The sequence below is a fragment of the Lactuca serriola genome, chromosome 3 (assembly GCF_051521515.1).
Source record: "Lactuca serriola cultivar US96UC23 chromosome 3, Lser_US96UC23_V15, whole genome shotgun sequence".
Classification (NCBI taxonomy): Eukaryota; Viridiplantae; Streptophyta; class Magnoliopsida; order Asterales; family Asteraceae; genus Lactuca; species Lactuca serriola.
In genome coordinates, this window is record NC_136410.1 from 260,342,605 (window position 1) to 260,356,358 (window position 13,754).

The following is a 13,754-nucleotide window of genomic DNA, read 5'->3' on the forward strand; positions in this document are numbered from 1 at the left end:
GAGACGTCCGAGGGCTCGTGTGACTTAAATTGAAATATCATCACAATGAATATACATGAAACATAACATAAACATCACCATGCAATAATACATTACTACTGACCTTGTTCACATCAAGTACATTGTTTACATGACATATTCAAAAACATAAATTGTCTGATGTTTAACATTACACAAAAGAAATTTCATGAAACACACTTGGAGGTTCTTCAGTCTAATGATTTCCCGATAATACCAGTTATTTTGAAAACATCAACATATATAATGTTGGTGAGTTCATAAGCACGTTTGATATAAAAGTAGTTTGTAATGTTTGTAAAACCTAGAAAGTCCGATATTTTCTGTACGAAAATTCTTTACTAAAAAGATGTGATGATCACGTAAGTGCATATGTATTTGATTTCGAGACATGTAAAAGTGATTCTTGTTCAAAATTTATTCTTGTATTATAGTTACTATATGTAGGATTGAATAATGTTGTTCCCCCGGAAAACCGAATGTTTTCCGATATAAATAACATGATAGTTTTGTATTATTATATCATCTCAACGAATGAATAATATTTCCCATGATTACTTAGCTGGTAATCAATCTCTATGTGAGTCGTTATAACCATGCATAATAATGACTAATAAGCCTGTTTTGGCATTTTATCGGATGCCGGTTTTGATCAAGATTTTGTCACCCTAGACTGGCCGAGTCTAACTATAGCGAACAACTTAGGTGTGGGGGAGTCACCCACGTGTTGATCTATACACAAACTCTCGTTTTCCCTCCAGGAGACTATGGTTATAACTACAGACTACGACCGACACTTATTGGTGTCACCCGTTATTTTCCCACTAAATCCAACTGAAATTGAGTAACCCGGTTTAACAACCTGACTTATGTTTACTTGAATAAAAGGTAAGCCTAACAGATGAAGAGAAGATGAATACGGAGGCCCGCTAACTTTGTATGTTATTACAGGCTGTCGAGTATGGTACGGACACGTTATAGCCCATTAAGCATATTATAAAGGTTCAAGGTCTTATTAGCAATGCAAATGGACCATTAAGGCCCAATAGCAGATTAAAGCTGATAAAGGCCCACTAGGTATGTAATTGGGTCACCGAAGGCCCAATAAACATTTGTGAATATGTCGGGCCCAATAATCATGATATTGGGCCATAAAGGCCTGATAGCACGAATAGGAGATATTTGAGCTCAACCATTGAGTCATATATAATTTATTAATCATAAGTTCGTAATGTATGTATTTCTTATGACTTCGATGTTTATTCTGAAGTCTTAAAATACTTTGACGTTTGATTTATAACAAAGCTTTGGTTATACGTATTTATATATTTGTAAAACCATACGTTATAAACTTAATGTTTTTAACCTAATAATTTTTTTTATTTGTCTAGTTGGCCCGAAAATATTTATTTTTACCATTTCAGCCCCTTTATCTATCAAAATGGCACTTTTAGTCCCCTTTTATGAAAATTGACATTTTTGGTCCTTCAACCGTTTTTCTTAACATATCAGACCCAAACTATATCTAAATAATAATTTCTGCCCAAAACTATTTTATTTATCATTTCCAGCCCATAGTTGTAAAAACTTTATGAAGGGCTTAGGGTTGGATCATATATTCGAATGTCTATAGGGTCCAGTGTTATTTATAGCTAGCATACAAGAGTGCTGCAAGTTTGGTGGAAGTTTCATGGATGAGTCGTGTGGGGTCAAATGGCCAGTTGTGAGATGTTTAGCCTTTCCTATAGGAAGTCAGGATTGAATGTTCGACTATGTTTATGCGTATTGTTAGGGTGTTGTGATGATCATTGAGACAAATACGGGTAGGTGTGGAAGGTATTAAAGGCTCATACTACCGAAATTGCAGGACTCGTACGCGTAGCAAGGAAGTCATCACCCCTAGGGCTTCGTTAGGATTTGGTTCCCCATTATGATATGTGGATTATTTGATTTCTTCCTAGTGTATTTTCTGTATGGTGACTACATGACGAGTTGAGATAGGATCCAGTTCGAGATCAGGATTCGACATACAGGGTGAGCCAGTATTGTCAAAGGAGCGCGTCAGGTAGATCATTCATGAGGAGGTGGTTGCTATTGTCCAGTGTCAGATTCCATAGATGTTCGGGTCTCTCAAGACCGAGATGATGGAGTTCTTTGATGATCGCTACACAACCATTGTTGAGAAGGCTACTGCTGTAGCCTCCACAGCCGTCGCGGCTACAGGTGTTGGGACAGGTCGGGTCTTTTAGTATCGGGAATTCAATGATACAAAACCCCCAGATTTCGATGGAGTTCAGGACCCGATCTTAGCCATGAGGTGGCTATCTGATGTGGAGGGATGTTTCTTCACTTGTTCATGACCTGCTGACCAGAAGGTCAGGTGCGCTCTAAACCTTCTGAGGTCTGGAGCGAAGGATTGTTGGTGGATCGCTACTAGTTCTTATTCTGTCGAGAAGAGATGTAACACCGCAAATTTAAAAAAAAAAATCTTTTTAAAAACACATGAATCTCGTCAACACATTTCAAAAATCTCCAAAATGTCAATTTATAAAAAACACATATTCTTAATTGTTAAAACATAATCCAGGAGCCTCAAACATAACTCCTTCTCGTGTGTACAATCAAGTCGGCGCCTTCCCGTGATCCTGAGAAGTACCTTTAAACACATAACACATAACACAATAAGCACAAAGCATAGTGAGTTCCCTAAAATACCACACACTTCTCATTAGCCTCTCGTGGCTATACTCAATAATTCCCTCCGGTCAATATGTCTTAGTGAAGCTCTCCGGCCCCACAACTTGAGTGGTGTCACACCCCCGAACCAGACGGCGGAGACGTCCGAGGGCTCGTGTGACTTAAATTGAAATATCATCACAATGAATATACATGAAACATAACATAAACATCACCATGCAATAATACATTACAACTGACCTTGTTCACATCAAGTACATTGTTTACATGACATATTCAAAAACATAAATTGTCTGATGTTTAACATTACACAAAAGAAATTTCATGAAACACACTTGGAGGTTCTTCAGTCTAATGATTTCCCGATAATACCAGTTATTTTGAAAACATCAACATATATAATGTTGGTGAGTTCATAAGCACGTTTGATATAAAAGTAGTTTGTAATGTTTGTAAAACCTAGAAAATCCGATATTTTCTGTACGAAAATTCTTTACTAAAAAGATGTGATGATCACGTAAGTGCATATGTATGTGATTTCGAGACATGTAAAAGTGATTCTTGTTCAAAATTTATTCTTGTATTATAGTTACTGTATGTAGGATTGAATAATGTTGTTCCCCCGGAAAACTGGATGTTTTCCGATATAAATAACATGATAGTTTTGTATTATTGTATCATCTCAACGAATGAATAAGATTTCCCATGATTACTTAGCTGGTAATCAATCTTTATGTGAGTCGTTATAACCATGCATAATAATGACTAATACGCCTGTTTTGGCATTTTATTGGATGCCGGTTTTGATCAAGATTTTGTCACCCTAGACTGGCCGAGTCTAACTATAGCGAACAACTTAGGTGTGGGGGAGTCACCCACGTGTTGATCTATACACAAACTCTCGTTTTCCCTCCAGGAGACTATGGTTATAACTACAGACTACGACCGACACTTATTGGTGTCACCCGTTATTTTCCCACTAAATCCAACTGAAATTGAGTAACCCGGTTTAACAACCTGACTTATGTTTACTTGAATAAAAGGTAAGCCTAACAGATGAAGAGAAGATGAATACGGAGGCCCGCTAACTTTGTATGTTATTACAGGCTGTCGAGTATGGTACGGACACGTTATAGCCCATTAAGCATATTATAAAGGTTCAAGGTCTTATTAGCAATGCAAATGGACCATTAAGGCCCAATAGCAGATTAAAGCTGATAAAGGCCCACTAGGTATGTAATTGGGTCACCGAAGGCCCAATAAACATTTGTGAATATGTCGGGCCCAATAATCATGATATTGGGCCATAAAGGCCTGATAGCACGAATAGGAGATATTTGAGCTCAACCATTGAGTCATATATAATTTATTAATCATAAGTTCGTAATGTATGTATTTCTTATGACTTTGATGTTTATTCTGAAGTCTTAAAATACTTTGACGTTTGATTTATAACAAAGCTTTGGTTATACGTATTTATATATTTGTAAAACCATACGTTATAAACTTAATGTTTTTAACCTAATAATTTTTTTTATTTGTCTAGTTGGCCCGAAAATATTTATTTTTACCATTTCAGCCCCTTTATCTATCAAAATGGCACTTTTAGTCCCCTTTTATGAAAATTGACATTTTTGGTCCTTCAACCGTTTTTCTTAACATATCAGACCCAAACTATATCTAAATAATAATTTCTGCCCAAAACTATTTTATTTATCATTTCCAGCCCATAGTTGTAAAAACTTTATGAAGGGCTTAGGGTTGGATCATATATTCGAATGTCTATAGGGTCCAGTGTTATTTATAGCTAGCATACAAGAGTGCTGCAAGTTTGGTGGAAGTTTCATGGATGAGTCGTGTGGGGTCAAATGGCCAGTTGTGAGATGTTTAGCCTTTCCTATAGGAAGTCAGGATTGAATGTTCGACTATGTTTATGCGTATTGTTAGGGTGTTGTGATGATCATTGAGACAAATACGGGTAGGTGTGGAAGGTATTAAAGGCTCATACTACCGAAATTGCAGGACTCGTACGCGTAGCAAGGAAGTCATCACCCCTAGGGCTTCGTTAGGATTTGGTTCCCCATTATGATATGTGGATTATTTGATTTCTTCCTAGTGTATTTTCTGTATGGTGACTACATGACGAGTTGAGATAGGATCCAGTTCGAGATCAGGATTCGGCATACAGGGTGAGCCAGTATTGTCAAAGGAGCGCGTCAGGTAGATCATTCATGAGGAGGTGGTTGCTATTGTCCAGTGTCAGATTCCATAGATGTTCGGGTCTCTCAAGACCGAGATGATGGAGTTCTTTGATGATCGCTACACAACCATTGTTGAGAAGGCTACTGCTGTAGCCTCCACAGCCGTCGCGGCTACAGGTGTTGGGACAGGTCGGGTCTTTTAGTATCGGGAATTCAATGATACAAAACCCCCAGATTTCGATGGAGTTCAGGACCCGATCTTAGCCATGAGGTGGCTATCTGATGTGGAGGGATGTTTCTTCACTTGTTCATGACCTGCTGACCAGAAGGTCAGGTGCGCTCTAAACCTTCTGAGGTCTGGAGCGAAGGATTGTTGGTGGATCGCTACTAGTTCTTATTCTGTCGAGAAGAGATGTAACACCGCAAATTTAAAAAAAAAAATCTTTTTAAAAACACATGAATCTCGTCAACACATTTCACAAATCTCCAAAATGTCAATTTATAAAAAACACATATTCTTAATTGTTAAAACATAATCCAGGAGCCTCAAACATAACTCCTTCTCGTGTGTACAATCAAGTCGGCGCCTTCCCGTGATCCTGAGAAGTACCTTTAAACACATAACACATAACACAATAAGCACAAAGCATAGTGAGTTCCCTAAAATACCACACACTTCTCATTAGCCTCTCGTGGCTATACTCAATAATTCCCTCCGGTCAATATGTCTTAGTGAAGCTCTCCGGCCCCACAACTTGAGTGGTGTCACACCCCCGAACCAGACGGCGGAGACGTCCGAGGGCTCGTGTGACTTAAATTGAAATATCATCACAATGAATATACATGAAACATAACATAAACATCACCATGCAATAATACATTACAACTGACCTTGTTCACATCAAGTACATTGTTTACATGACATATTCAAAAACATAAATTGTCTGATGTTTAACATTACACAAAAGAAATTTCATGAAACACACTTGGAGGTTCTTCAGTCTAATGATTTCCCGATAATACCAGTTATTTTGAAAACATCAACATATATAATGTTGGTGAGTTCATAAGCACGTTTGATATAAAAGTAGTTTGTAATGTTTGTAAAACCTAGAAAATCCGATATTTTCTGTACGAAAATTCTTTACTAAAAAGATGTGATGATCACATAAGTGCATATGTATGTGATTTCGAGACATGTAAAAGTGATTCTTGTTCAAAATTTATTCTTGTATTATAGTTACTGTATGTAGGATTGAATAATGTTGTTCCCCCGGGAAATCGGATGTTTTCCGATATAAATAACATGATAGTTTTGTAGTATTGTATCATCTCAACGAATGAATAAGATTTCCCATGATTACTTAGCTGGTAATCAATCTTTATGTGAGTCGTTATAACCATGCATAATAATGACTAATACGCCTGTTTTGGCATTTTATTGGATGCCGGTTTTGATCAAGATTTTGTCACCCTAGACTGGCCGAGTCTAACTATAGCGAACAACTTAGGTGTGGGGGAGTCACCCACGTGTTGATCTATACACAAACTCTCGTTTTCCCTCCAGGAGACTATGGTTATAACTACAGACTACGACCGACACTTATTGGTGTCACCCGTTATTTTCCCACTAAATCCAACTGAAATTGAGTAACCCGGTTTAACAACCAGACTTATGTTTACTTGAATAAAAGGTAAGCCTAACAGATGAAGAGAAGATGACTACGGAGGCCCACTAACTTTGTATGTTATTACAGGCTGTCGAGTATGGTACGGACACGTTATAGCCCATTAAGCATATTATAAAGGTTCAAGGTAATTAGCAATGCAAATGGACCATTAAGGCCCAATAGCAGATTAAAGCTGATAAAGGCCCACTAGGTATGTAATTGGGTCACCGAAGGCCCAATAAACATGTGTGAATATGTCGGGCCCAATAATCATGATATTGGGCCATAAAGGCCTGATAGCATGAATAGGAGATATTTGAGCTCAACCATTGAATCATATATAATTTATTAATCATAAGTTCGTAATGTATGTATTTCTTGTGACTTCGATGTTTATTCTGAAGTCTTAAAATACTTTGACGTTTGATTTATAACGAAGCTTTGGTTATACGTATTTATATATTTGTAAAACCATACGTTATAAACTTAATGTTTTTAACCTAATAATTTTTTTTTATTTGTCTAGTTGGCCCGGAAACATTTATTTTTACCATTTTAGCCCCTTTATCTATCAAAATGGCACTTTTAGTCCCCTTTTATGAAAATTGACATTTTTGGTCCTTTAACCGTTTTTCTTAACATATTAGACCCAAACTTTATCTAAATAATAATTTCTGCCCAAAACTATTTTATTTATCATTTCCAGCCCATAGTTGTAAAAACTTTACACTTTTGACTCAAATTCTTTAAATTTTACAATTTTTACCCCAAAATCAAAAACTTTGCATTTTTAGTCCAATTTTTGCATCAAGGTCATTTTTAGCCCTCAAAACAGTTTTCTTTATGTTTTAAACTCATAGTTTGTTAACTTTTCCATTCCAGCCCCTCAAATACTTCAATTTTCACAACTTTGGGCCCAAAACTCGTGAGGCCCAAATTTAATGCCATTAAGCTAAAATTTATGTTTTGACACCTAGACAAGTGTGATTTTGATAAAAGTTAGATTTCTATGTAAATAATACTATTTGGTCCTTTTAATACCGAAAATACCATATTTTACCCTAAACTTTGATTATTTGGCAAAAATGACACTTATAAGGATTTTAACTTTGTTTTCACTTCTTAAGCCTGAAGATCCTTAGATCTTTGAAGTAAGTTGTTTAATATGTACATTGTTTATGTATTCTTCACACTTTAGCCATAGATTTCAAGATTTAGCAAATAACATCATATTTTCACAACATAAACCAAAGAAATCACATGTAACAAGCATATACACATAGATCAACACATAGTACTTGTATTCTCCCGCAAAAACAAGTAAAAACCGAAAACAAGGGGTATGAACTCACCTTGTTTAGCTGTTCTTGATTTTGAAGTAGAAATGAAAGAAGTTGGTGTGCTTTTGGCTCTAGCAAACTCCTTGAGAGGTTTTTCGAACTTAAGAGGTTCTAGGAAGTATAATCATGAAAATAAGGAGTGAGAGAAGTGAATAAGTTTCAAAAGAAAGTAGGTTACTTAGAGTTTGTGAGATCTTACCTAGTAGTATGCAACTTGGAGTGATTCTTGGATGTAACCTTCTTAAAATGCTAGTAAGTCTCAAAACTCTTTGATGAAAGAGGAGGGATGTTCTTGAATGTTATACTTAGAGAGAGTTTGAAATGGTTTGTGTGTGTGCTCTTTCCTTCGGCTGAGAATAAAAGAGGAGGGAAAGAGAAGATGTGATGGTTACCTAGGTGATGAGTTTATAAAACTCTTGATCGATAGATCTTATAACAGGCAAATCAAGAAAGTAATAACTGTAAGACAAAAACATAAGAATCGATCTGAATGAGTCGAATGATTTGATTAACTCAATCCTCAGCAGAGCTCGATGAAGAACTTCCGCTGTAGAGGATTCTAGGGTTACAAACGATAAGAACGTAAATGCTTATAAAAATCTCTATCAAATCTTACGTTAAAGAATGCATGCAAGCATCTATATATAATAACCCTACAAAGAACTCACGGATGGATAGGCCCATACTGAAGACAAAACTGGACTAGCTAATAAGCCCAAAGATGCAACACTAATTGGACCTAACAATCTCCTCCTTTGCGTCAATTGGAGCGAGACTATCACTTTTTCTTGTTGGGTCCAGCTGCCGGAACCTTCTTAGTGGTATCAAACAGACGAGGGATAAGAACGAGGATTGTCTGTCTGAAGCGAATGTACCACTGGATCATATCATCGAAGTACTTCTTGTCGTCAGCTGAGTTTCGCTTGCAATGATGAATGATACCCAAAACATGTTCCAGGCATGCAGTGGTGTAGAGATGTTTGTCTGCCAAAGCGAATAGGCATTTTTGGCCTTCGAATCTGGTAAACATAACAGAATTTCTCTTCGGGTCTATCTTCCCCATCTGCATCATGTTCAGATCACTTGCTGAGCCAACAGGAGAAATAGTAGGCTTTTTCTTGAAGACACTCGCTATCTCCTGATCCATCTTGGCGACTTCCATGATGTAGCAGACAAGCATCCTCTTGAAGTGGTCGATGCTATGAACATATTCTGCTTCATTTGTAAGAAGGATGTTGTGAAAAATTATCCAGTCGTGTGGATTCAAGTTGGGAAGATCGGCAAGCGAAATGGCATGTTCGGTCTTGGCAGAGCCTCTCAGCATCTTAAACCGAACGTTCGTGAAGTTTCCTTCCCGATACGGCTTGAGGACCCGAACATTGATAATCTTCTGAGCGCTCCATGTTTGATATTGTGGTTGAGCAGCCCTTAGATAGAATTCGACCAAATCCCTGTCAACCTTAGGATGAGGATGAGGGATATCTGCAACGTTGTCAAAGGCATGGAAGATGAAGGCCTTTCGGTTCAGTGGCATGTCGAACTGAGAATCGACAGAATTAATGCGATCTAGTGAGATCACTGGTTCGAGCCACAAGATGCTTGGGGTTTCAATGGCTTCTTTCAGCAACTTCTCAAGATTCCAAGGAGGAAAAAGGGTTTTCCTACTCTCAAGAAGGTCGTGAGCTTCTTTCTGTTTTCTTTTGGGTTCTTCAGCCTCTCTAGCAACCCGAGCGCTGATATCAGCGTCCTTATCTCGACCTTGCTTTTTCAAGAGATCAACAATCGTCTCTTTGTCGTCGTCACTATCTTCAGCAATTTGTTTCCCTTTGTCTTTTACACCCGAACCTGAGGCTTGTCCTGTTGGAGGAGGTTCGGTTGTTTTGGTTGCTATAGAAGTAGGAGGCGGTTGAGATACATTCTCTCCCCCTTGTTTCAGAATGGACACAAATTCAAGGAGCCCTTCAATTTTGCTCAGGAGAGAAAGAGCAGGAGCAAGCTTTTTCCGCGAGAGTACGCCTCATAGAGTAGTTTAGTATCGGGTCATGTGCTTCCAGGATGTTTGAAATGGCTGCGTGGACATCCGAAACACATGAAAACACAATCTCTCGTTCAGATCGAAGATATTCAATCTCCTTTTGAGAATTGGAGAGTTTAAGACTCTTGACCTTAAGAGCAGTGGTCTTTCTAGCAAGAGCGTCCATGAGAGAGTTTTCAGTAGCTAGATCTTCTTGAAGCTTGGTGAGGCGCTCATCGTTGGTCGCCTTAAATGCGGAGTTATCGTCGGTGAGAGTTTGACGAAGAGTGGAGAAGGACGTCAGTTCAGAGGCAACTGAGGTAGCCAGCTTGTTGACAATGGGGCCAAGCATCGTTTTAGTGGCTTCGGCAGTTTCCTATAAAGAATGCAAAAGAGAGGAGGCATCAGTAAATAGTTTTTCGACTTTTTCGGTCGCAGTAGCACAGGTTTTGATGGAGGCATCAATTGCGGTAGTAGCTGAGCTTAGAGAAACTTCTTGAGCTTTGGAAAAAGCATCAACAATCTTCTGAATAGTAGCTTCAGAAATGGTGGACTGTGATGAAGAAGAGGAGGCAATGAGCGAATCAATTTTCTCGTGAAGCTCCGTGAGATGCTTCTTGGTGACGGGAGCATCATCATCGTCATCACTTTGCACCTGATAAGGACTGTAATAGACCGAATCAAATGTCATGTCCTCCCCAGCAAGAAATGGCTCTTCGTCCTCTGCTGGCTGAGGTGAGGGTGGAGGCTCGGTAGTAGGAGTGGGCTCGGGTGCTTTGTATCAGATACGTTGGTTCTTACTTCAGCTGTTGTTGTGGTAGCTTCTGTAAAGATGGGAGGGGGTACTGGGATAGAGGTAGGTGATATTTGAGTGGTGGACGTTATGGGGGGAATGGAAATAGGAATGGCGACTGGTGGAGAAGAGATAGGTGAACTGGAAAAGTGTACTTCTGGGGTAGGTGATCGTGGAGGAGTGTTACCACGAGGAGACTTGTCAGAGTCAGAATTTTCTTCCTCAGATTTGCTTGAGGAGGAAGCTAACATCAGCTTGCGCCTGGGTTGGGTTTTTCTCTTCTTCAGCGGAGGGGACTGAGCAACCTTAGTGGTTTTACGTTTCTTGGGAGAAGGGCCTTTCGCTCCCTTGTCAACCTACTTGTCTTTGCCTTTTTCATTCTTCTTTCCCCTTGGAGCAGGCTTATCAGCGTCGTGGATGGATTTGATCATCTCAGGAGTGAGTTCTCTAGGACTAGAGCGACGAAACTCCTTGTAGGTTCGGATGATATGACTTTCAGTAGGAACGTCTCCAAACATCTACTCAAGGATGGAGCCAATGAACTGAAATTTGGATGCATCAGAGACTATTATCTTCGTGGAATGAAAAGTACCAATCGAGGACAGTGGAGAACCAACAACAATGGGGACATGATACTTGTCCATCACTCATTTTGTGACTATGGTCCAGAAGCGAGCATAGGAGATCTCGGAATGCCGAGATGTAGAGGCCAGACTCTGAATTAGCTACTGCCATAGGACCGATCCATAGTCCAGGTTGATACCCTTGTAGACCCCATAGAGAATCGTGATGAACAGACGACTCGCTCCATCCGACCCGGCACTGCGTTCAGATAACCCCTTGAACAGCACAGTAAATAAACCATTCCACTGAGGAGGCAGGCACGATTTCTTGAACTTGGTGACCGTTGTCAGCACCTCAGTATATCCCATATTGTAGAACATAGAAAACAGGTGCCCCACTGGAATGGATTCAGGGTTAACCCTAGATGAATCAGGTTCAAACCCTAAAAGTGAGCAGAATCGCTGCTTGGAGATTGACGCTTTGTGATCAAGAATGTCGAAAATTTAGGATAAACTCTCCATAGGAACAACTTCAGCTTTGGTGAGAGCAGGAGCAAGCGGCGAGTATTTGAGGCATTCGATGATCGGGAACACGAAGGCATCATAAACCTGAGGAGTAAGATCGATGATCAAACTCTGTTGGGGACGAATCGGCAAGATGTTGGAAGTGGCATGAACAGATGATGAATTAGCCATTGAAGAAGTTGGGAGAGATGATGAACAGTGGAATTCTCAAAGGTTTTCTTGCTCTCTGAATTTTAGGTGCAGTAAAGAGGTAAACAATGGTTAAGATTACCTTTTATACTGTGGCTAAAGGAGAGAGAAGAATCCGTTCCCAAATCTTCGAAGGAAATACAAAGGGTTTTCCGGAGGTGATTGATGCGTGACAGTTGGTAGCCCCGATGATTACGTAGGAGAGAGAAAACTATCCCAATTCACACGCCTTCCCATCAGGCACCGTTTTAAACGAAACAGTTCCACTTCGCACGCCTGTCATTTAAGCGCCATTTGAAAATCAAATCGATTGGACTCCCGCCTGAGTCAGCATCTTATCCTTTTAGAGTGAACGTTATCTTAAAGCAAAATAACCATGTGGATCAATATGAGCCACAACTCTTTTATAACTTCGAATCCCATTAAAAAACTTGTAACTAATGAAACCAGAATTTTGGAAAATCAAAAAGATTTTCGTGCTTAGTGTGTAAAAGAAAACGAAATAAAGCAACACATATGAGGGAATTTGTGATGTTAGTAAAGACACAAAACAATGGATCACGGGCACGAATCTCTTCCTTCAAAGTCAAGAGAGACTTTAAAGTTTTTGTGTGGTTTCCCGTTGAATAACGATCAGACACTTATTGAGAAGTGTTGAAAGGCTTCTTTTAATTAGGCTGAGTTGGGTGGCTTTCGCTTCAGTTGAGAATATCTGATCTTGACATAAGACAGAAATTTACTGAAGTACTTGTGAGACCGATGTAGTCTGTTGAACAAGTAGGTTTGAAATGAGTTAAGTGGCAATGTCAAATAGTTTATGTAAAATCTCAAAAAAAAATTAAAACTGGATTCCAAGGGAAGAAATGTTATGGAAGCTAACAATTTCATAGGAATCACACAAAAGGAAATTAGATATTTCACTTTCCATCCCCATGGATAGGTCCGTCAATTCGTTAGTAAAAGCTAGAACAAGGTTGATTGTTCACCATCAATGCATAATAAGTATTGAATTGTGGGTTTCACTTAGCACGTAATGGCACGAAGCTAAGATCATGAACACAAAAGTTGTGTAACCATAAACCTTAGTGGTAATTTCCGAGAGTCTCAAGGGTTACCTTTGTGAAGCGAATGAGATGGAGAAAAGTAGTGTAGATGGTGTAAAGAGACCAAAGTACCTCTTGTATTAAAATAAGGACCAAGCAGAAAACTCTTATCTCATGTGAGAAGAGAGTAAGGTAGCTCATGATTAGAATAAATATAAAAGCCAAATCAGGAAGACAAGGTTTGTATATACCAAGTCAGTAAGGATATTATTCTGAATCGGGTGAGGCTTTGGACACATACATCAGCATGCTTCTAGGGACACTTAACTAATGAAAGAATTTTCCCACAAATATCCACAAGAAAATAAGAACAAACACAAAAAAAAATTGTTTTTGGAGTTTTTGATTTAAAGAAAGAGAAATTAAAATTTAAATAATAAAATAAAGATAAAAAAAATTGAGACAAAAAAAAAGTGGAACCGAACCCGAACGTTCGGTCTATTTCGGTTGAAGAAAAAAAATAAATTTGAGAAAGAAAAGAGTTTTGAAATTAAAGTAAAAAAAACATTGAATATAAGAGAGATGAAATGTGAAAAAGATACAAAAGGTTTATAGCCAAAGAAACTACCTTTGAGTGATAGGTGAAGATAAGATAATAGGACCGAACCCGAGCGTTCGGTTCATTTCGGCACACACGTGAA